The 20,805-nt window shown below is 37.8% G+C and overlaps 38 non-coding genes across 38 annotated transcripts; 19 read left to right on the forward strand and 19 right to left on the reverse strand.

The window, feature by feature from the left end:
* Positions 1-179: 179 nt before the first annotated feature.
* Trnaw-cca (transfer RNA tryptophan (anticodon CCA)) lies at positions 180-251 on the forward strand. Its single transcript has one exon. It is a non-coding gene; the product is annotated as a tRNA-Trp (tRNA).
* A 559-nt stretch (positions 252-810) lies between these two features.
* Positions 811-892, reverse strand: Trnas-aga (transfer RNA serine (anticodon AGA)). The gene has a single exon. It is a non-coding gene; the product is annotated as a tRNA-Ser (tRNA).
* Positions 893-1,301: 409 nt separating this feature from the next.
* Trnaw-cca (transfer RNA tryptophan (anticodon CCA)) lies at positions 1,302-1,373 on the forward strand. Its single transcript has one exon. It is a non-coding gene; the product is annotated as a tRNA-Trp (tRNA).
* Positions 1,374-1,932: 559 nt separating this feature from the next.
* Trnas-aga (transfer RNA serine (anticodon AGA)) lies at positions 1,933-2,014 on the reverse strand. The gene has a single exon. It is a non-coding gene; the product is annotated as a tRNA-Ser (tRNA).
* Positions 2,015-2,423: 409 nt separating this feature from the next.
* Trnaw-cca (transfer RNA tryptophan (anticodon CCA)) lies at positions 2,424-2,495 on the forward strand. The gene has a single exon. It is a non-coding gene; the product is annotated as a tRNA-Trp (tRNA).
* Positions 2,496-3,054: 559 nt separating this feature from the next.
* Positions 3,055-3,136, reverse strand: Trnas-aga (transfer RNA serine (anticodon AGA)). Its single transcript has one exon. It is a non-coding gene; the product is annotated as a tRNA-Ser (tRNA).
* Positions 3,137-3,545: 409 nt separating this feature from the next.
* On the forward strand, positions 3,546-3,617 carry Trnaw-cca (transfer RNA tryptophan (anticodon CCA)). Its single transcript has one exon. It is a non-coding gene; the product is annotated as a tRNA-Trp (tRNA).
* Positions 3,618-4,176: 559 nt separating this feature from the next.
* On the reverse strand, positions 4,177-4,258 carry Trnas-aga (transfer RNA serine (anticodon AGA)). The gene has a single exon. It is a non-coding gene; the product is annotated as a tRNA-Ser (tRNA).
* A 409-nt stretch (positions 4,259-4,667) lies between these two features.
* Trnaw-cca (transfer RNA tryptophan (anticodon CCA)) lies at positions 4,668-4,739 on the forward strand. Its single transcript has one exon. It is a non-coding gene; the product is annotated as a tRNA-Trp (tRNA).
* Positions 4,740-5,298: 559 nt separating this feature from the next.
* On the reverse strand, positions 5,299-5,380 carry Trnas-aga (transfer RNA serine (anticodon AGA)). Its single transcript has one exon. It is a non-coding gene; the product is annotated as a tRNA-Ser (tRNA).
* A 409-nt stretch (positions 5,381-5,789) lies between these two features.
* On the forward strand, positions 5,790-5,861 carry Trnaw-cca (transfer RNA tryptophan (anticodon CCA)). The gene has a single exon. It is a non-coding gene; the product is annotated as a tRNA-Trp (tRNA).
* A 559-nt stretch (positions 5,862-6,420) lies between these two features.
* Trnas-aga (transfer RNA serine (anticodon AGA)) lies at positions 6,421-6,502 on the reverse strand. Its single transcript has one exon. It is a non-coding gene; the product is annotated as a tRNA-Ser (tRNA).
* A 409-nt stretch (positions 6,503-6,911) lies between these two features.
* On the forward strand, positions 6,912-6,983 carry Trnaw-cca (transfer RNA tryptophan (anticodon CCA)). The gene has a single exon. It is a non-coding gene; the product is annotated as a tRNA-Trp (tRNA).
* A 559-nt stretch (positions 6,984-7,542) lies between these two features.
* Trnas-aga (transfer RNA serine (anticodon AGA)) lies at positions 7,543-7,624 on the reverse strand. The gene has a single exon. It is a non-coding gene; the product is annotated as a tRNA-Ser (tRNA).
* A 409-nt stretch (positions 7,625-8,033) lies between these two features.
* Trnaw-cca (transfer RNA tryptophan (anticodon CCA)) lies at positions 8,034-8,105 on the forward strand. The gene has a single exon. It is a non-coding gene; the product is annotated as a tRNA-Trp (tRNA).
* Positions 8,106-8,664: 559 nt separating this feature from the next.
* On the reverse strand, positions 8,665-8,746 carry Trnas-aga (transfer RNA serine (anticodon AGA)). Its single transcript has one exon. It is a non-coding gene; the product is annotated as a tRNA-Ser (tRNA).
* A 409-nt stretch (positions 8,747-9,155) lies between these two features.
* Positions 9,156-9,227, forward strand: Trnaw-cca (transfer RNA tryptophan (anticodon CCA)). The gene has a single exon. It is a non-coding gene; the product is annotated as a tRNA-Trp (tRNA).
* Positions 9,228-9,786: 559 nt separating this feature from the next.
* On the reverse strand, positions 9,787-9,868 carry Trnas-aga (transfer RNA serine (anticodon AGA)). Its single transcript has one exon. It is a non-coding gene; the product is annotated as a tRNA-Ser (tRNA).
* Positions 9,869-10,277: 409 nt separating this feature from the next.
* Positions 10,278-10,349, forward strand: Trnaw-cca (transfer RNA tryptophan (anticodon CCA)). The gene has a single exon. It is a non-coding gene; the product is annotated as a tRNA-Trp (tRNA).
* Positions 10,350-10,908: 559 nt separating this feature from the next.
* Trnas-aga (transfer RNA serine (anticodon AGA)) lies at positions 10,909-10,990 on the reverse strand. The gene has a single exon. It is a non-coding gene; the product is annotated as a tRNA-Ser (tRNA).
* Positions 10,991-11,399: 409 nt separating this feature from the next.
* Positions 11,400-11,471, forward strand: Trnaw-cca (transfer RNA tryptophan (anticodon CCA)). The gene has a single exon. It is a non-coding gene; the product is annotated as a tRNA-Trp (tRNA).
* A 559-nt stretch (positions 11,472-12,030) lies between these two features.
* On the reverse strand, positions 12,031-12,112 carry Trnas-aga (transfer RNA serine (anticodon AGA)). Its single transcript has one exon. It is a non-coding gene; the product is annotated as a tRNA-Ser (tRNA).
* Positions 12,113-12,521: 409 nt separating this feature from the next.
* Trnaw-cca (transfer RNA tryptophan (anticodon CCA)) lies at positions 12,522-12,593 on the forward strand. Its single transcript has one exon. It is a non-coding gene; the product is annotated as a tRNA-Trp (tRNA).
* Positions 12,594-13,152: 559 nt separating this feature from the next.
* Trnas-aga (transfer RNA serine (anticodon AGA)) lies at positions 13,153-13,234 on the reverse strand. Its single transcript has one exon. It is a non-coding gene; the product is annotated as a tRNA-Ser (tRNA).
* A 409-nt stretch (positions 13,235-13,643) lies between these two features.
* Trnaw-cca (transfer RNA tryptophan (anticodon CCA)) lies at positions 13,644-13,715 on the forward strand. Its single transcript has one exon. It is a non-coding gene; the product is annotated as a tRNA-Trp (tRNA).
* A 559-nt stretch (positions 13,716-14,274) lies between these two features.
* Positions 14,275-14,356, reverse strand: Trnas-aga (transfer RNA serine (anticodon AGA)). Its single transcript has one exon. It is a non-coding gene; the product is annotated as a tRNA-Ser (tRNA).
* Positions 14,357-14,765: 409 nt separating this feature from the next.
* On the forward strand, positions 14,766-14,837 carry Trnaw-cca (transfer RNA tryptophan (anticodon CCA)). The gene has a single exon. It is a non-coding gene; the product is annotated as a tRNA-Trp (tRNA).
* A 559-nt stretch (positions 14,838-15,396) lies between these two features.
* Trnas-aga (transfer RNA serine (anticodon AGA)) lies at positions 15,397-15,478 on the reverse strand. The gene has a single exon. It is a non-coding gene; the product is annotated as a tRNA-Ser (tRNA).
* Positions 15,479-15,887: 409 nt separating this feature from the next.
* Trnaw-cca (transfer RNA tryptophan (anticodon CCA)) lies at positions 15,888-15,959 on the forward strand. Its single transcript has one exon. It is a non-coding gene; the product is annotated as a tRNA-Trp (tRNA).
* A 559-nt stretch (positions 15,960-16,518) lies between these two features.
* On the reverse strand, positions 16,519-16,600 carry Trnas-aga (transfer RNA serine (anticodon AGA)). The gene has a single exon. It is a non-coding gene; the product is annotated as a tRNA-Ser (tRNA).
* Positions 16,601-17,009: 409 nt separating this feature from the next.
* On the forward strand, positions 17,010-17,081 carry Trnaw-cca (transfer RNA tryptophan (anticodon CCA)). The gene has a single exon. It is a non-coding gene; the product is annotated as a tRNA-Trp (tRNA).
* A 559-nt stretch (positions 17,082-17,640) lies between these two features.
* Trnas-aga (transfer RNA serine (anticodon AGA)) lies at positions 17,641-17,722 on the reverse strand. The gene has a single exon. It is a non-coding gene; the product is annotated as a tRNA-Ser (tRNA).
* A 409-nt stretch (positions 17,723-18,131) lies between these two features.
* Positions 18,132-18,203, forward strand: Trnaw-cca (transfer RNA tryptophan (anticodon CCA)). Its single transcript has one exon. It is a non-coding gene; the product is annotated as a tRNA-Trp (tRNA).
* A 559-nt stretch (positions 18,204-18,762) lies between these two features.
* Positions 18,763-18,844, reverse strand: Trnas-aga (transfer RNA serine (anticodon AGA)). Its single transcript has one exon. It is a non-coding gene; the product is annotated as a tRNA-Ser (tRNA).
* Positions 18,845-19,253: 409 nt separating this feature from the next.
* Trnaw-cca (transfer RNA tryptophan (anticodon CCA)) lies at positions 19,254-19,325 on the forward strand. The gene has a single exon. It is a non-coding gene; the product is annotated as a tRNA-Trp (tRNA).
* A 72-nt stretch (positions 19,326-19,397) lies between these two features.
* On the reverse strand, positions 19,398-19,479 carry Trnas-aga (transfer RNA serine (anticodon AGA)). Its single transcript has one exon. It is a non-coding gene; the product is annotated as a tRNA-Ser (tRNA).
* A 409-nt stretch (positions 19,480-19,888) lies between these two features.
* On the forward strand, positions 19,889-19,960 carry Trnaw-cca (transfer RNA tryptophan (anticodon CCA)). The gene has a single exon. It is a non-coding gene; the product is annotated as a tRNA-Trp (tRNA).
* A 559-nt stretch (positions 19,961-20,519) lies between these two features.
* Positions 20,520-20,601, reverse strand: Trnas-aga (transfer RNA serine (anticodon AGA)). The gene has a single exon. It is a non-coding gene; the product is annotated as a tRNA-Ser (tRNA).
* Positions 20,602-20,805: the final 204 nt, after the last annotated feature.

The raw sequence follows: 20,805 nt of genomic DNA on the forward strand, positions 1-20,805 counted from the left end.
TGTCTTGTACATTTTGTCTATAAATTATCATGATTGATTCGCGTTGAATCGTATATTTTTCAAAAAGTAAGGAAAACACGATTTTATTTTTTTTACAGCCAAAGGGAGGGGTACAGGTTTAGTAGGATCGATAATAACCTGAGCGTTATAGACTAAAAATTCCATTAGGTTGGAAGAAGGACTCCGTGGCGCAACGGTAGCGCGTCTGACTCCAGATCAGAAGGTTGCGTGTTCGAATCACGTCGGGGTCATATGTATTTTTGATGCAATTTTCTAGAGATATTGAAAAGGTCTCACATTCAACGTTTACTTTGTGTCAATTGAAAGAAACTGATTGCAAACTGTGTGAGTGAAAGAGATACCTACTCAGTTGATGCCTGTTTCTCGTTCAAGTTACATGTCAGTGAAACACAAAGATTCTCACATACGTTATTCTTACTTTGTATCTAACAGTTTTCCTTCAATAACAATTTAATTTCAGACGGAAGATAGGAAAGCTGACGATTTTTATCAAAATCAAAGTATTTACTGGCAAATCACCGTTTTATCTCCCCGAAATTGTTAGGATTGATACTGAGAGTGTGTGCCTTTTTCTTCCTCTATGCATGATACCTTAACGATCTTCCTCAGTCACCAGTTAAGCTGAATGAACTCTGTCATATAACATCTGAATTCATTCAAAATGGTCGTTTTCAGGACAGAATCAATCTGTGGGTAACTTATCGATAACTTTGTTTCCTACTTGTCTTTGAGCGCGTTGAGTGAGCAGTGTGTGTGATTCATTACAAAAAGTGGATATCAAAAAGTCTGCGTCGTCGACAGGATTCGAACCTGTGCGGGGAGACCCCAATAGATTTCTAGTCTATCGCCTTAACCACTCGGCCACGACGACTTGATACATTCGTCCAAAATTAACTCCTTTATACTTAATACCAGATGCGACAACAACCTGTCGTAAGTGCCACATCGTCATACGGAAGTCATCTGATAAGTTCTTAATTTTCCATTAGCAAGTCTGAATTAGGAAACTTAGCCTTTGTTAAATTATAGTAACTAGAGTTAAATTCGGCAAGTTTACAATTTTGGATTGTAGCCGCAGTCGATATTTTCAATATTCAAGTTTGTCTTGTACATTTTGTCTATAAATTATCATGATTGATTCGCGTTGAATCGTATATTTTTCAAAAAGTAAGGAAAACACGATTTTATTTTTTTTACAGCCAAAGGGAGGGGTACAGGTTTAGTAGGATCGATAATAACCTGAGCGTTATAGACTAAAAATTCCATTAGGTTGGAAGAAGGACTCCGTGGCGCAACGGTAGCGCGTCTGACTCCAGATCAGAAGGTTGCGTGTTCGAATCACGTCGGGGTCATATGTATTTTTGATGCAATTTTCTAGAGATATTGAAAAGGTCTCACATTCAACGTTTACTTTGTGTCAATTGAAAGAAACTGATTGCAAACTGTGTGAGTGAAAGAGATACCTACTCAGTTGATGCCTGTTTCTCGTTCAAGTTACATGTCAGTGAAACACAAAGATTCTCACATACGTTATTCTTACTTTGTATCTAACAGTTTTCCTTCAATAACAATTTAATTTCAGACGGAAGATAGGAAAGCTGACGATTTTTATCAAAATCAAAGTATTTACTGGCAAATCACCGTTTTATCTCCCCGAAATTGTTAGGATTGATACTGAGAGTGTGTGCCTTTTTCTTCCTCTATGCATGATACCTTAACGATCTTCCTCAGTCACCAGTTAAGCTGAATGAACTCTGTCATATAACATCTGAATTCATTCAAAATGGTCGTTTTCAGGACAGAATCAATCTGTGGGTAACTTATCGATAACTTTGTTTCCTACTTGTCTTTGAGCGCGTTGAGTGAGCAGTGTGTGTGATTCATTACAAAAAGTGGATATCAAAAAGTCTGCGTCGTCGACAGGATTCGAACCTGTGCGGGGAGACCCCAATAGATTTCTAGTCTATCGCCTTAACCACTCGGCCACGACGACTTGATACATTCGTCCAAAATTAACTCCTTTATACTTAATACCAGATGCGACAACAACCTGTCGTAAGTGCCACATCGTCATACGGAAGTCATCTGATAAGTTCTTAATTTTCCATTAGCAAGTCTGAATTAGGAAACTTAGCCTTTGTTAAATTATAGTAACTAGAGTTAAATTCGGCAAGTTTACAATTTTGGATTGTAGCCGCAGTCGATATTTTCAATATTCAAGTTTGTCTTGTACATTTTGTCTATAAATTATCATGATTGATTCGCGTTGAATCGTATATTTTTCAAAAAGTAAGGAAAACACGATTTTATTTTTTTTACAGCCAAAGGGAGGGGTACAGGTTTAGTAGGATCGATAATAACCTGAGCGTTATAGACTAAAAATTCCATTAGGTTGGAAGAAGGACTCCGTGGCGCAACGGTAGCGCGTCTGACTCCAGATCAGAAGGTTGCGTGTTCGAATCACGTCGGGGTCATATGTATTTTTGATGCAATTTTCTAGAGATATTGAAAAGGTCTCACATTCAACGTTTACTTTGTGTCAATTGAAAGAAACTGATTGCAAACTGTGTGAGTGAAAGAGATACCTACTCAGTTGATGCCTGTTTCTCGTTCAAGTTACATGTCAGTGAAACACAAAGATTCTCACATACGTTATTCTTACTTTGTATCTAACAGTTTTCCTTCAATAACAATTTAATTTCAGACGGAAGATAGGAAAGCTGACGATTTTTATCAAAATCAAAGTATTTACTGGCAAATCACCGTTTTATCTCCCCGAAATTGTTAGGATTGATACTGAGAGTGTGTGCCTTTTTCTTCCTCTATGCATGATACCTTAACGATCTTCCTCAGTCACCAGTTAAGCTGAATGAACTCTGTCATATAACATCTGAATTCATTCAAAATGGTCGTTTTCAGGACAGAATCAATCTGTGGGTAACTTATCGATAACTTTGTTTCCTACTTGTCTTTGAGCGCGTTGAGTGAGCAGTGTGTGTGATTCATTACAAAAAGTGGATATCAAAAAGTCTGCGTCGTCGACAGGATTCGAACCTGTGCGGGGAGACCCCAATAGATTTCTAGTCTATCGCCTTAACCACTCGGCCACGACGACTTGATACATTCGTCCAAAATTAACTCCTTTATACTTAATACCAGATGCGACAACAACCTGTCGTAAGTGCCACATCGTCATACGGAAGTCATCTGATAAGTTCTTAATTTTCCATTAGCAAGTCTGAATTAGGAAACTTAGCCTTTGTTAAATTATAGTAACTAGAGTTAAATTCGGCAAGTTTACAATTTTGGATTGTAGCCGCAGTCGATATTTTCAATATTCAAGTTTGTCTTGTACATTTTGTCTATAAATTATCATGATTGATTCGCGTTGAATCGTATATTTTTCAAAAAGTAAGGAAAACACGATTTTATTTTTTTTACAGCCAAAGGGAGGGGTACAGGTTTAGTAGGATCGATAATAACCTGAGCGTTATAGACTAAAAATTCCATTAGGTTGGAAGAAGGACTCCGTGGCGCAACGGTAGCGCGTCTGACTCCAGATCAGAAGGTTGCGTGTTCGAATCACGTCGGGGTCATATGTATTTTTGATGCAATTTTCTAGAGATATTGAAAAGGTCTCACATTCAACGTTTACTTTGTGTCAATTGAAAGAAACTGATTGCAAACTGTGTGAGTGAAAGAGATACCTACTCAGTTGATGCCTGTTTCTCGTTCAAGTTACATGTCAGTGAAACACAAAGATTCTCACATACGTTATTCTTACTTTGTATCTAACAGTTTTCCTTCAATAACAATTTAATTTCAGACGGAAGATAGGAAAGCTGACGATTTTTATCAAAATCAAAGTATTTACTGGCAAATCACCGTTTTATCTCCCCGAAATTGTTAGGATTGATACTGAGAGTGTGTGCCTTTTTCTTCCTCTATGCATGATACCTTAACGATCTTCCTCAGTCACCAGTTAAGCTGAATGAACTCTGTCATATAACATCTGAATTCATTCAAAATGGTCGTTTTCAGGACAGAATCAATCTGTGGGTAACTTATCGATAACTTTGTTTCCTACTTGTCTTTGAGCGCGTTGAGTGAGCAGTGTGTGTGATTCATTACAAAAAGTGGATATCAAAAAGTCTGCGTCGTCGACAGGATTCGAACCTGTGCGGGGAGACCCCAATAGATTTCTAGTCTATCGCCTTAACCACTCGGCCACGACGACTTGATACATTCGTCCAAAATTAACTCCTTTATACTTAATACCAGATGCGACAACAACCTGTCGTAAGTGCCACATCGTCATACGGAAGTCATCTGATAAGTTCTTAATTTTCCATTAGCAAGTCTGAATTAGGAAACTTAGCCTTTGTTAAATTATAGTAACTAGAGTTAAATTCGGCAAGTTTACAATTTTGGATTGTAGCCGCAGTCGATATTTTCAATATTCAAGTTTGTCTTGTACATTTTGTCTATAAATTATCATGATTGATTCGCGTTGAATCGTATATTTTTCAAAAAGTAAGGAAAACACGATTTTATTTTTTTTACAGCCAAAGGGAGGGGTACAGGTTTAGTAGGATCGATAATAACCTGAGCGTTATAGACTAAAAATTCCATTAGGTTGGAAGAAGGACTCCGTGGCGCAACGGTAGCGCGTCTGACTCCAGATCAGAAGGTTGCGTGTTCGAATCACGTCGGGGTCATATGTATTTTTGATGCAATTTTCTAGAGATATTGAAAAGGTCTCACATTCAACGTTTACTTTGTGTCAATTGAAAGAAACTGATTGCAAACTGTGTGAGTGAAAGAGATACCTACTCAGTTGATGCCTGTTTCTCGTTCAAGTTACATGTCAGTGAAACACAAAGATTCTCACATACGTTATTCTTACTTTGTATCTAACAGTTTTCCTTCAATAACAATTTAATTTCAGACGGAAGATAGGAAAGCTGACGATTTTTATCAAAATCAAAGTATTTACTGGCAAATCACCGTTTTATCTCCCCGAAATTGTTAGGATTGATACTGAGAGTGTGTGCCTTTTTCTTCCTCTATGCATGATACCTTAACGATCTTCCTCAGTCACCAGTTAAGCTGAATGAACTCTGTCATATAACATCTGAATTCATTCAAAATGGTCGTTTTCAGGACAGAATCAATCTGTGGGTAACTTATCGATAACTTTGTTTCCTACTTGTCTTTGAGCGCGTTGAGTGAGCAGTGTGTGTGATTCATTACAAAAAGTGGATATCAAAAAGTCTGCGTCGTCGACAGGATTCGAACCTGTGCGGGGAGACCCCAATAGATTTCTAGTCTATCGCCTTAACCACTCGGCCACGACGACTTGATACATTCGTCCAAAATTAACTCCTTTATACTTAATACCAGATGCGACAACAACCTGTCGTAAGTGCCACATCGTCATACGGAAGTCATCTGATAAGTTCTTAATTTTCCATTAGCAAGTCTGAATTAGGAAACTTAGCCTTTGTTAAATTATAGTAACTAGAGTTAAATTCGGCAAGTTTACAATTTTGGATTGTAGCCGCAGTCGATATTTTCAATATTCAAGTTTGTCTTGTACATTTTGTCTATAAATTATCATGATTGATTCGCGTTGAATCGTATATTTTTCAAAAAGTAAGGAAAACACGATTTTATTTTTTTTACAGCCAAAGGGAGGGGTACAGGTTTAGTAGGATCGATAATAACCTGAGCGTTATAGACTAAAAATTCCATTAGGTTGGAAGAAGGACTCCGTGGCGCAACGGTAGCGCGTCTGACTCCAGATCAGAAGGTTGCGTGTTCGAATCACGTCGGGGTCATATGTATTTTTGATGCAATTTTCTAGAGATATTGAAAAGGTCTCACATTCAACGTTTACTTTGTGTCAATTGAAAGAAACTGATTGCAAACTGTGTGAGTGAAAGAGATACCTACTCAGTTGATGCCTGTTTCTCGTTCAAGTTACATGTCAGTGAAACACAAAGATTCTCACATACGTTATTCTTACTTTGTATCTAACAGTTTTCCTTCAATAACAATTTAATTTCAGACGGAAGATAGGAAAGCTGACGATTTTTATCAAAATCAAAGTATTTACTGGCAAATCACCGTTTTATCTCCCCGAAATTGTTAGGATTGATACTGAGAGTGTGTGCCTTTTTCTTCCTCTATGCATGATACCTTAACGATCTTCCTCAGTCACCAGTTAAGCTGAATGAACTCTGTCATATAACATCTGAATTCATTCAAAATGGTCGTTTTCAGGACAGAATCAATCTGTGGGTAACTTATCGATAACTTTGTTTCCTACTTGTCTTTGAGCGCGTTGAGTGAGCAGTGTGTGTGATTCATTACAAAAAGTGGATATCAAAAAGTCTGCGTCGTCGACAGGATTCGAACCTGTGCGGGGAGACCCCAATAGATTTCTAGTCTATCGCCTTAACCACTCGGCCACGACGACTTGATACATTCGTCCAAAATTAACTCCTTTATACTTAATACCAGATGCGACAACAACCTGTCGTAAGTGCCACATCGTCATACGGAAGTCATCTGATAAGTTCTTAATTTTCCATTAGCAAGTCTGAATTAGGAAACTTAGCCTTTGTTAAATTATAGTAACTAGAGTTAAATTCGGCAAGTTTACAATTTTGGATTGTAGCCGCAGTCGATATTTTCAATATTCAAGTTTGTCTTGTACATTTTGTCTATAAATTATCATGATTGATTCGCGTTGAATCGTATATTTTTCAAAAAGTAAGGAAAACACGATTTTATTTTTTTTACAGCCAAAGGGAGGGGTACAGGTTTAGTAGGATCGATAATAACCTGAGCGTTATAGACTAAAAATTCCATTAGGTTGGAAGAAGGACTCCGTGGCGCAACGGTAGCGCGTCTGACTCCAGATCAGAAGGTTGCGTGTTCGAATCACGTCGGGGTCATATGTATTTTTGATGCAATTTTCTAGAGATATTGAAAAGGTCTCACATTCAACGTTTACTTTGTGTCAATTGAAAGAAACTGATTGCAAACTGTGTGAGTGAAAGAGATACCTACTCAGTTGATGCCTGTTTCTCGTTCAAGTTACATGTCAGTGAAACACAAAGATTCTCACATACGTTATTCTTACTTTGTATCTAACAGTTTTCCTTCAATAACAATTTAATTTCAGACGGAAGATAGGAAAGCTGACGATTTTTATCAAAATCAAAGTATTTACTGGCAAATCACCGTTTTATCTCCCCGAAATTGTTAGGATTGATACTGAGAGTGTGTGCCTTTTTCTTCCTCTATGCATGATACCTTAACGATCTTCCTCAGTCACCAGTTAAGCTGAATGAACTCTGTCATATAACATCTGAATTCATTCAAAATGGTCGTTTTCAGGACAGAATCAATCTGTGGGTAACTTATCGATAACTTTGTTTCCTACTTGTCTTTGAGCGCGTTGAGTGAGCAGTGTGTGTGATTCATTACAAAAAGTGGATATCAAAAAGTCTGCGTCGTCGACAGGATTCGAACCTGTGCGGGGAGACCCCAATAGATTTCTAGTCTATCGCCTTAACCACTCGGCCACGACGACTTGATACATTCGTCCAAAATTAACTCCTTTATACTTAATACCAGATGCGACAACAACCTGTCGTAAGTGCCACATCGTCATACGGAAGTCATCTGATAAGTTCTTAATTTTCCATTAGCAAGTCTGAATTAGGAAACTTAGCCTTTGTTAAATTATAGTAACTAGAGTTAAATTCGGCAAGTTTACAATTTTGGATTGTAGCCGCAGTCGATATTTTCAATATTCAAGTTTGTCTTGTACATTTTGTCTATAAATTATCATGATTGATTCGCGTTGAATCGTATATTTTTCAAAAAGTAAGGAAAACACGATTTTATTTTTTTTACAGCCAAAGGGAGGGGTACAGGTTTAGTAGGATCGATAATAACCTGAGCGTTATAGACTAAAAATTCCATTAGGTTGGAAGAAGGACTCCGTGGCGCAACGGTAGCGCGTCTGACTCCAGATCAGAAGGTTGCGTGTTCGAATCACGTCGGGGTCATATGTATTTTTGATGCAATTTTCTAGAGATATTGAAAAGGTCTCACATTCAACGTTTACTTTGTGTCAATTGAAAGAAACTGATTGCAAACTGTGTGAGTGAAAGAGATACCTACTCAGTTGATGCCTGTTTCTCGTTCAAGTTACATGTCAGTGAAACACAAAGATTCTCACATACGTTATTCTTACTTTGTATCTAACAGTTTTCCTTCAATAACAATTTAATTTCAGACGGAAGATAGGAAAGCTGACGATTTTTATCAAAATCAAAGTATTTACTGGCAAATCACCGTTTTATCTCCCCGAAATTGTTAGGATTGATACTGAGAGTGTGTGCCTTTTTCTTCCTCTATGCATGATACCTTAACGATCTTCCTCAGTCACCAGTTAAGCTGAATGAACTCTGTCATATAACATCTGAATTCATTCAAAATGGTCGTTTTCAGGACAGAATCAATCTGTGGGTAACTTATCGATAACTTTGTTTCCTACTTGTCTTTGAGCGCGTTGAGTGAGCAGTGTGTGTGATTCATTACAAAAAGTGGATATCAAAAAGTCTGCGTCGTCGACAGGATTCGAACCTGTGCGGGGAGACCCCAATAGATTTCTAGTCTATCGCCTTAACCACTCGGCCACGACGACTTGATACATTCGTCCAAAATTAACTCCTTTATACTTAATACCAGATGCGACAACAACCTGTCGTAAGTGCCACATCGTCATACGGAAGTCATCTGATAAGTTCTTAATTTTCCATTAGCAAGTCTGAATTAGGAAACTTAGCCTTTGTTAAATTATAGTAACTAGAGTTAAATTCGGCAAGTTTACAATTTTGGATTGTAGCCGCAGTCGATATTTTCAATATTCAAGTTTGTCTTGTACATTTTGTCTATAAATTATCATGATTGATTCGCGTTGAATCGTATATTTTTCAAAAAGTAAGGAAAACACGATTTTATTTTTTTTACAGCCAAAGGGAGGGGTACAGGTTTAGTAGGATCGATAATAACCTGAGCGTTATAGACTAAAAATTCCATTAGGTTGGAAGAAGGACTCCGTGGCGCAACGGTAGCGCGTCTGACTCCAGATCAGAAGGTTGCGTGTTCGAATCACGTCGGGGTCATATGTATTTTTGATGCAATTTTCTAGAGATATTGAAAAGGTCTCACATTCAACGTTTACTTTGTGTCAATTGAAAGAAACTGATTGCAAACTGTGTGAGTGAAAGAGATACCTACTCAGTTGATGCCTGTTTCTCGTTCAAGTTACATGTCAGTGAAACACAAAGATTCTCACATACGTTATTCTTACTTTGTATCTAACAGTTTTCCTTCAATAACAATTTAATTTCAGACGGAAGATAGGAAAGCTGACGATTTTTATCAAAATCAAAGTATTTACTGGCAAATCACCGTTTTATCTCCCCGAAATTGTTAGGATTGATACTGAGAGTGTGTGCCTTTTTCTTCCTCTATGCATGATACCTTAACGATCTTCCTCAGTCACCAGTTAAGCTGAATGAACTCTGTCATATAACATCTGAATTCATTCAAAATGGTCGTTTTCAGGACAGAATCAATCTGTGGGTAACTTATCGATAACTTTGTTTCCTACTTGTCTTTGAGCGCGTTGAGTGAGCAGTGTGTGTGATTCATTACAAAAAGTGGATATCAAAAAGTCTGCGTCGTCGACAGGATTCGAACCTGTGCGGGGAGACCCCAATAGATTTCTAGTCTATCGCCTTAACCACTCGGCCACGACGACTTGATACATTCGTCCAAAATTAACTCCTTTATACTTAATACCAGATGCGACAACAACCTGTCGTAAGTGCCACATCGTCATACGGAAGTCATCTGATAAGTTCTTAATTTTCCATTAGCAAGTCTGAATTAGGAAACTTAGCCTTTGTTAAATTATAGTAACTAGAGTTAAATTCGGCAAGTTTACAATTTTGGATTGTAGCCGCAGTCGATATTTTCAATATTCAAGTTTGTCTTGTACATTTTGTCTATAAATTATCATGATTGATTCGCGTTGAATCGTATATTTTTCAAAAAGTAAGGAAAACACGATTTTATTTTTTTTACAGCCAAAGGGAGGGGTACAGGTTTAGTAGGATCGATAATAACCTGAGCGTTATAGACTAAAAATTCCATTAGGTTGGAAGAAGGACTCCGTGGCGCAACGGTAGCGCGTCTGACTCCAGATCAGAAGGTTGCGTGTTCGAATCACGTCGGGGTCATATGTATTTTTGATGCAATTTTCTAGAGATATTGAAAAGGTCTCACATTCAACGTTTACTTTGTGTCAATTGAAAGAAACTGATTGCAAACTGTGTGAGTGAAAGAGATACCTACTCAGTTGATGCCTGTTTCTCGTTCAAGTTACATGTCAGTGAAACACAAAGATTCTCACATACGTTATTCTTACTTTGTATCTAACAGTTTTCCTTCAATAACAATTTAATTTCAGACGGAAGATAGGAAAGCTGACGATTTTTATCAAAATCAAAGTATTTACTGGCAAATCACCGTTTTATCTCCCCGAAATTGTTAGGATTGATACTGAGAGTGTGTGCCTTTTTCTTCCTCTATGCATGATACCTTAACGATCTTCCTCAGTCACCAGTTAAGCTGAATGAACTCTGTCATATAACATCTGAATTCATTCAAAATGGTCGTTTTCAGGACAGAATCAATCTGTGGGTAACTTATCGATAACTTTGTTTCCTACTTGTCTTTGAGCGCGTTGAGTGAGCAGTGTGTGTGATTCATTACAAAAAGTGGATATCAAAAAGTCTGCGTCGTCGACAGGATTCGAACCTGTGCGGGGAGACCCCAATAGATTTCTAGTCTATCGCCTTAACCACTCGGCCACGACGACTTGATACATTCGTCCAAAATTAACTCCTTTATACTTAATACCAGATGCGACAACAACCTGTCGTAAGTGCCACATCGTCATACGGAAGTCATCTGATAAGTTCTTAATTTTCCATTAGCAAGTCTGAATTAGGAAACTTAGCCTTTGTTAAATTATAGTAACTAGAGTTAAATTCGGCAAGTTTACAATTTTGGATTGTAGCCGCAGTCGATATTTTCAATATTCAAGTTTGTCTTGTACATTTTGTCTATAAATTATCATGATTGATTCGCGTTGAATCGTATATTTTTCAAAAAGTAAGGAAAACACGATTTTATTTTTTTTACAGCCAAAGGGAGGGGTACAGGTTTAGTAGGATCGATAATAACCTGAGCGTTATAGACTAAAAATTCCATTAGGTTGGAAGAAGGACTCCGTGGCGCAACGGTAGCGCGTCTGACTCCAGATCAGAAGGTTGCGTGTTCGAATCACGTCGGGGTCATATGTATTTTTGATGCAATTTTCTAGAGATATTGAAAAGGTCTCACATTCAACGTTTACTTTGTGTCAATTGAAAGAAACTGATTGCAAACTGTGTGAGTGAAAGAGATACCTACTCAGTTGATGCCTGTTTCTCGTTCAAGTTACATGTCAGTGAAACACAAAGATTCTCACATACGTTATTCTTACTTTGTATCTAACAGTTTTCCTTCAATAACAATTTAATTTCAGACGGAAGATAGGAAAGCTGACGATTTTTATCAAAATCAAAGTATTTACTGGCAAATCACCGTTTTATCTCCCCGAAATTGTTAGGATTGATACTGAGAGTGTGTGCCTTTTTCTTCCTCTATGCATGATACCTTAACGATCTTCCTCAGTCACCAGTTAAGCTGAATGAACTCTGTCATATAACATCTGAATTCATTCAAAATGGTCGTTTTCAGGACAGAATCAATCTGTGGGTAACTTATCGATAACTTTGTTTCCTACTTGTCTTTGAGCGCGTTGAGTGAGCAGTGTGTGTGATTCATTACAAAAAGTGGATATCAAAAAGTCTGCGTCGTCGACAGGATTCGAACCTGTGCGGGGAGACCCCAATAGATTTCTAGTCTATCGCCTTAACCACTCGGCCACGACGACTTGATACATTCGTCCAAAATTAACTCCTTTATACTTAATACCAGATGCGACAACAACCTGTCGTAAGTGCCACATCGTCATACGGAAGTCATCTGATAAGTTCTTAATTTTCCATTAGCAAGTCTGAATTAGGAAACTTAGCCTTTGTTAAATTATAGTAACTAGAGTTAAATTCGGCAAGTTTACAATTTTGGATTGTAGCCGCAGTCGATATTTTCAATATTCAAGTTTGTCTTGTACATTTTGTCTATAAATTATCATGATTGATTCGCGTTGAATCGTATATTTTTCAAAAAGTAAGGAAAACACGATTTTATTTTTTTTACAGCCAAAGGGAGGGGTACAGGTTTAGTAGGATCGATAATAACCTGAGCGTTATAGACTAAAAATTCCATTAGGTTGGAAGAAGGACTCCGTGGCGCAACGGTAGCGCGTCTGACTCCAGATCAGAAGGTTGCGTGTTCGAATCACGTCGGGGTCATATGTATTTTTGATGCAATTTTCTAGAGATATTGAAAAGGTCTCACATTCAACGTTTACTTTGTGTCAATTGAAAGAAACTGATTGCAAACTGTGTGAGTGAAAGAGATACCTACTCAGTTGATGCCTGTTTCTCGTTCAAGTTACATGTCAGTGAAACACAAAGATTCTCACATACGTTATTCTTACTTTGTATCTAACAGTTTTCCTTCAATAACAATTTAATTTCAGACGGAAGATAGGAAAGCTGACGATTTTTATCAAAATCAAAGTATTTACTGGCAAATCACCGTTTTATCTCCCCGAAATTGTTAGGATTGATACTGAGAGTGTGTGCCTTTTTCTTCCTCTATGCATGATACCTTAACGATCTTCCTCAGTCACCAGTTAAGCTGAATGAACTCTGTCATATAACATCTGAATTCATTCAAAATGGTCGTTTTCAGGACAGAATCAATCTGTGGGTAACTTATCGATAACTTTGTTTCCTACTTGTCTTTGAGCGCGTTGAGTGAGCAGTGTGTGTGATTCATTACAAAAAGTGGATATCAAAAAGTCTGCGTCGTCGACAGGATTCGAACCTGTGCGGGGAGACCCCAATAGATTTCTAGTCTATCGCCTTAACCACTCGGCCACGACGACTTGATACATTCGTCCAAAATTAACTCCTTTATACTTAATACCAGATGCGACAACAACCTGTCGTAAGTGCCACATCGTCATACGGAAGTCATCTGATAAGTTCTTAATTTTCCATTAGCAAGTCTGAATTAGGAAACTTAGCCTTTGTTAAATTATAGTAACTAGAGTTAAATTCGGCAAGTTTACAATTTTGGATTGTAGCCGCAGTCGATATTTTCAATATTCAAGTTTGTCTTGTACATTTTGTCTATAAATTATCATGATTGATTCGCGTTGAATCGTATATTTTTCAAAAAGTAAGGAAAACACGATTTTATTTTTTTTACAGCCAAAGGGAGGGGTACAGGTTTAGTAGGATCGATAATAACCTGAGCGTTATAGACTAAAAATTCCATTAGGTTGGAAGAAGGACTCCGTGGCGCAACGGTAGCGCGTCTGACTCCAGATCAGAAGGTTGCGTGTTCGAATCACGTCGGGGTCATATGTATTTTTGATGCAATTTTCTAGAGATATTGAAAAGGTCTCACATTCAACGTTTACTTTGTGTCAATTGAAAGAAACTGATTGCAAACTGTGTGAGTGAAAGAGATACCTACTCAGTTGATGCCTGTTTCTCGTTCAAGTTACATGTCAGTGAAACACAAAGATTCTCACATACGTTATTCTTACTTTGTATCTAACAGTTTTCCTTCAATAACAATTTAATTTCAGACGGAAGATAGGAAAGCTGACGATTTTTATCAAAATCAAAGTATTTACTGGCAAATCACCGTTTTATCTCCCCGAAATTGTTAGGATTGATACTGAGAGTGTGTGCCTTTTTCTTCCTCTATGCATGATACCTTAACGATCTTCCTCAGTCACCAGTTAAGCTGAATGAACTCTGTCATATAACATCTGAATTCATTCAAAATGGTCGTTTTCAGGACAGAATCAATCTGTGGGTAACTTATCGATAACTTTGTTTCCTACTTGTCTTTGAGCGCGTTGAGTGAGCAGTGTGTGTGATTCATTACAAAAAGTGGATATCAAAAAGTCTGCGTCGTCGACAGGATTCGAACCTGTGCGGGGAGACCCCAATAGATTTCTAGTCTATCGCCTTAACCACTCGGCCACGACGACTTGATACATTCGTCCAAAATTAACTCCTTTATACTTAATACCAGATGCGACAACAACCTGTCGTAAGTGCCACATCGTCATACGGAAGTCATCTGATAAGTTCTTAATTTTCCATTAGCAAGTCTGAATTAGGAAACTTAGCCTTTGTTAAATTATAGTAACTAGAGTTAAATTCGGCAAGTTTACAATTTTGGATTGTAGCCGCAGTCGATATTTTCAATATTCAAGTTTGTCTTGTACATTTTGTCTATAAATTATCATGATTGATTCGCGTTGAATCGTATATTTTTCAAAAAGTAAGGAAAACACGATTTTATTTTTTTTACAGCCAAAGGGAGGGGTACAGGTTTAGTAGGATCGATAATAACCTGAGCGTTATAGACTAAAAATTCCATTAGGTTGGAAGAAGGACTCCGTGGCGCAACGGTAGCGCGTCTGACTCCAGATCAGAAGGTTGCGTGTTCGAATCACGTCGGGGTCATATGTATTTTTGATGCAATTTTCTAGAGATATTGAAAAGGTCTCACATTCAACGTTTACTTTGTGTCAATTGAAAGAAACTGATTGCAAACTGTGTGAGTGAAAGAGATACCTACTCAGTTGATGCCTGTTTCTCGTTCAAGTTACATGTCAGTGAAACACAAAGATTCTCACATACGTTATTCTTACTTTGTATCTAACAGTTTTCCTTCAATAACAATTTAATTTCAGACGGAAGATAGGAAAGCTGACGATTTTTATCAAAATCAAAGTATTTACTGGCAAATCACCGTTTTATCTCCCCGAAATTGTTAGGATTGATACTGAGAGTGTGTGCCTTTTTCTTCCTCTATGCATGATACCTTAACGATCTTCCTCAGTCACCAGTTAAGCTGAATGAACTCTGTCATATAACATCTGAATTCATTCAAAATGGTCGTTTTCAGGACAGAATCAATCTGTGGGTAACTTATCGATAACTTTGTTTCCTACTTGTCTTTGAGCGCGTTGAGTGAGCAGTGTGTGTGATTCATTACAAAAAGTGGATATCAAAAAGTCTGCGTCGTCGACAGGATTCGAACCTGTGCGGGGAGACCCCAATAGATTTCTAGTCTATCGCCTTAACCACTCGGCCACGACGACTTGATACATTCGTCCAAAATTAACTCCTTTATACTTAATACCAGATGCGACAACAACCTGTCGTAAGTGCCACATCGTCATACGGAAGTCATCTGATAAGTTCTTAATTTTCCATTAGCAAGTCTGAATTAGGAAACTTAGCCTTTGTTAAATTATAGTAACTAGAGTTAAATTCGGCAAGTTTACAATTTTGGATTGTAGCCGCAGTCGATATTTTCAATATTCAAGTTTGTCTTGTACATTTTGTCTATAAATTATCATGATTGATTCGCGTTGAATCGTATATTTTTCAAAAAGTAAGGAAAACACGATTTTATTTTTTTTACAGCCAAAGGGAGGGGTACAGGTTTAGTAGGATCGATAATAACCTGAGCGTTATAGACTAAAAATTCCATTAGGTTGGAAGAAGGACTCCGTGGCGCAACGGTAGCGCGTCTGACTCCAGATCAGAAGGTTGCGTGTTCGAATCACGTCGGGGTCATATGTATTTTTGATGCAATTTTCTAGAGATATTGAAAAGGTCTCACATTCAACGTTTACTTTGTGTCAATTGAAAGAAACTGATTGCAAACTGTGTGAGTGAAAGAGATACCTACTCAGTTGATGCCTGTTTCTCGTTCAAGTTACATGTCAGTGAAACACAAAGATTCTCACATACGTTATTCTTACTTTGTATCTAACAGTTTTCCTTCAATAACAATTTAATTTCAGACGGAAGATAGGAAAGCTGACGATTTTTATCAAAATCAAAGTATTTACTGGCAAATCACCGTTTTATCTCCCCGAAATTGTTAGGATTGATACTGAGAGTGTGTGCCTTTTTCTTCCTCTATGCATGATACCTTAACGATCTTCCTCAGTCACCAGTTAAGCTGAATGAACTCTGTCATATAACATCTGAATTCATTCAAAATGGTCGTTTTCAGGACAGAATCAATCTGTGGGTAACTTATCGATAACTTTGTTTCCTACTTGTCTTTGAGCGCGTTGAGTGAGCAGTGTGTGTGATTCATTACAAAAAGTGGATATCAAAAAGTCTGCGTCGTCGACAGGATTCGAACCTGTGCGGGGAGACCCCAATAGATTTCTAGTCTATCGCCTTAACCACTCGGCCACGACGACTTGATACATTCGTCCAAAATTAACTCCTTTATACTTAATACCAGATGCGACAACAACCTGTCGTAAGTGCCACATCGTCATACGGAAGTCATCTGATAAGTTCTTAATTTTCCATTAGCAAGTCTGAATTAGGAAACTTAGCCTTTGTTAAATTATAGTAACTAGAGTTAAATTCGGCAAGTTTACAATTTTGGATTGTAGCCGCAGTCGATATTTTCAATATTCAAGTTTGTCTTGTACATTTTGTCTATAAATTATCATGATTGATTCGCGTTGAATCGTATATTTTTCAAAAAGTAAGGAAAACACGATTTTATTTTTTTTACAGCCAAAGGGAGGGGTACAGGTTTAGTAGGATCGATAATAACCTGAGCGTTATAGACTAAAAATTCCATTAGGTTGGAAGAAGGACTCCGTGGCGCAACGGTAGCGCGTCTGACTCCAGATCAGAAGGTTGCGTGTTCGAATCACGTCGGGGTCATATGTATTTTTGATGCAATTTTCTAGAGATATTGAAAAGGTCTCACATTCAACGTTTACTTTGTGTCAATTGAAAGAAACTGATTGCAAACTGTGTGAGTGAAAGAGATACCTACTCAGTTGATGCCTGTTTCTCGTTCAAGTTACATGTCAGTGAAACACAAAGATTCTCACATACGTTATTCTTACTTTGTATCTAACAGTTTTCCTTCAATAACAATTTAATTTCAGACGGAAGATAGGAAAGCTGACGATTTTTATCAAAATCAAAGTATTTACTGGCAAATCACCGTTTTATCTCCCCGAAATTGTTAGGATTGATACTGAGAGTGTGTGCCTTTTTCTTCCTCTATGCATGATACCTTAACGATCTTCCTCAGTCACCAGTTAAGCTGAATGAACTCTGTCATATAACATCTGAATTCATTCAAAATGGTCGTTTTCAGGACAGAATCAATCTGTGGGTAACTTATCGATAACTTTGTTTCCTACTTGTCTTTGAGCGCGTTGAGTGAGCAGTGTGTGTGATTCATTACAAAAAGTGGATATCAAAAAGTCTGCGTCGTCGACAGGATTCGAACCTGTGCGGGGAGACCCCAATAGATTTCTAGTCTATCGCCTTAACCACTCGGCCACGACGACTTGATACATTCGTCCAAAATTAACTCCTTTATACTTAATACCAGATGCGACAACAACCTGTCGTAAGTGCCACATCGTCATACGGAAGTCATCTGATAAGTTCTTAATTTTCCATTAGCAAGTCTGAATTAGGAAACTTAGCCTTTGTTAAATTATAGTAACTAGAGTTAAATTCGGCAAGTTTACAATTTTGGATTGTAGCCGCAGTCGATATTTTCAATATTCAAGTTTGTCTTGTACATTTTGTCTATAAATTATCATGATTGATTCGCGTTGAATCGTATATTTTTCAAAAAGTAAGGAAAACACGATTTTATTTTTTTTACAGCCAAAGGGAGGGGTACAGGTTTAGTAGGATCGATAATAACCTGAGCGTTATAGACTAAAAATTCCATTAGGTTGGAAGAAGGACTCCGTGGCGCAACGGTAGCGCGTCTGACTCCAGATCAGAAGGTTGCGTGTTCGAATCACGTCGGGGTCATATGTATTTTTGATGCAATTTTCTAGAGATATTGAAAAGGTCTCACATTCAACGTTTACTTTGTGTCAATTGAAAGAAACTGATTGCAAACTGTGTGAGTGAAAGAGATACCTACTCAGTTGATGCCTGTTTCTCGTTCAAGTTACATGTCAGTGAAACACAAAGATTCTCACATACGTTATTCTTACTTTGTATCTAACAGTTTTCCTTCAATAACAATTTAATTTCAGACGGAAGATAGGAAAGCTGACGATTTTTATCAAAATCAAAGTATTTACTGGCAAATCACCGTTTTATCTCCCCGAAATTGTTAGGATTGATACTGAGAGTGTGTGCCTTTTTCTTCCTCTATGCATGATACCTTAACGATCTTCCTCAGTCACCAGTTAAGCTGAATGAACTCTGTCATATAACATCTGAATTCATTCAAAATGGTCGTTTTCAGGACAGAATCAATCTGTGGGTAACTTATCGATAACTTTGTTTCCTACTTGTCTTTGAGCGCGTTGAGTGAGCAGTGTGTGTGATTCATTACAAAAAGTGGATATCAAAAAGTCTGCGTCGTCGACAGGATTCGAACCTGTGCGGGGAGACCCCAATAGATTTCTAGTCTATCGCCTTAACCACTCGGCCACGACGACTTGATACATTCGTCCAAAATTAACTCCTTTATACTTAATACCAGATGCGACAACAACCTGTCGTAAGTGCCACATCGTCATACGGAAGTCATCTGATAAGTTCTTAATTTTCCATTAGCAAGTCTGAATTAGGAAACTTAGCCTTTGTTAAATTATAGTAACTAGAGTTAAATTCGGCAAGTTTACAATTTTGGATTGTAGCCGCAGTCGATATTTTCAATATTCAAGTTTGTCTTGTACATTTTGTCTATAAATTATCATGATTGATTCGCGTTGAATCGTATATTTTTCAAAAAGTAAGGAAAACACGATTTTATTTTTTTTACAGCCAAAGGGAGGGGTACAGGTTTAGTAGGATCGATAATAACCTGAGCGTTATAGACTAAAAATTCCATTAGGTTGGAAGAAGGACTCCGTGGCGCAACGGTAGCGCGTCTGACTCCAGATCAGAAGGTTGCGTGTTCGAATCACGTCGGGGTCATATGTATTTTTGATGCGCGTTGAGTGAGCAGTGTGTGTGATTCATTACAAAAAGTGGATATCAAAAAGTCTGCGTCGTCGACAGGATTCGAACCTGTGCGGGGAGACCCCAATAGATTTCTAGTCTATCGCCTTAACCACTCGGCCACGACGACTTGATACATTCGTCCAAAATTAACTCCTTTATACTTAATACCAGATGCGACAACAACCTGTCGTAAGTGCCACATCGTCATACGGAAGTCATCTGATAAGTTCTTAATTTTCCATTAGCAAGTCTGAATTAGGAAACTTAGCCTTTGTTAAATTATAGTAACTAGAGTTAAATTCGGCAAGTTTACAATTTTGGATTGTAGCCGCAGTCGATATTTTCAATATTCAAGTTTGTCTTGTACATTTTGTCTATAAATTATCATGATTGATTCGCGTTGAATCGTATATTTTTCAAAAAGTAAGGAAAACACGATTTTATTTTTTTTACAGCCAAAGGGAGGGGTACAGGTTTAGTAGGATCGATAATAACCTGAGCGTTATAGACTAAAAATTCCATTAGGTTGGAAGAAGGACTCCGTGGCGCAACGGTAGCGCGTCTGACTCCAGATCAGAAGGTTGCGTGTTCGAATCACGTCGGGGTCATATGTATTTTTGATGCAATTTTCTAGAGATATTGAAAAGGTCTCACATTCAACGTTTACTTTGTGTCAATTGAAAGAAACTGATTGCAAACTGTGTGAGTGAAAGAGATACCTACTCAGTTGATGCCTGTTTCTCGTTCAAGTTACATGTCAGTGAAACACAAAGATTCTCACATACGTTATTCTTACTTTGTATCTAACAGTTTTCCTTCAATAACAATTTAATTTCAGACGGAAGATAGGAAAGCTGACGATTTTTATCAAAATCAAAGTATTTACTGGCAAATCACCGTTTTATCTCCCCGAAATTGTTAGGATTGATACTGAGAGTGTGTGCCTTTTTCTTCCTCTATGCATGATACCTTAACGATCTTCCTCAGTCACCAGTTAAGCTGAATGAACTCTGTCATATAACATCTGAATTCATTCAAAATGGTCGTTTTCAGGACAGAATCAATCTGTGGGTAACTTATCGATAACTTTGTTTCCTACTTGTCTTTGAGCGCGTTGAGTGAGCAGTGTGTGTGATTCATTACAAAAAGTGGATATCAAAAAGTCTGCGTCGTCGACAGGATTCGAACCTGTGCGGGGAGACCCCAATAGATTTCTAGTCTATCGCCTTAACCACTCGGCCACGACGACTTGATACATTCGTCCAAAATTAACTCCTTTATACTTAATACCAGATGCGACAACAACCTGTCGTAAGTGCCACATCGTCATACGGAAGTCATCTGATAAGTTCTTAATTTTCCATTAGCAAGTCTGAATTAGGAAACTTAGCCTTTGTTAAATTATAGTAACTAGAGTTAAATTCGGCAAGTTTACAATTTTGGATTGTAGCCG

This window comes from Mytilus galloprovincialis, unplaced genomic scaffold (genome assembly GCF_965363235.1).
Source record: "Mytilus galloprovincialis unplaced genomic scaffold, xbMytGall1.hap1.1 HAP1_SCAFFOLD_287, whole genome shotgun sequence".
In the NCBI taxonomy this organism is placed as follows: domain Eukaryota; kingdom Metazoa; phylum Mollusca; class Bivalvia; order Mytilida; family Mytilidae; genus Mytilus; species Mytilus galloprovincialis.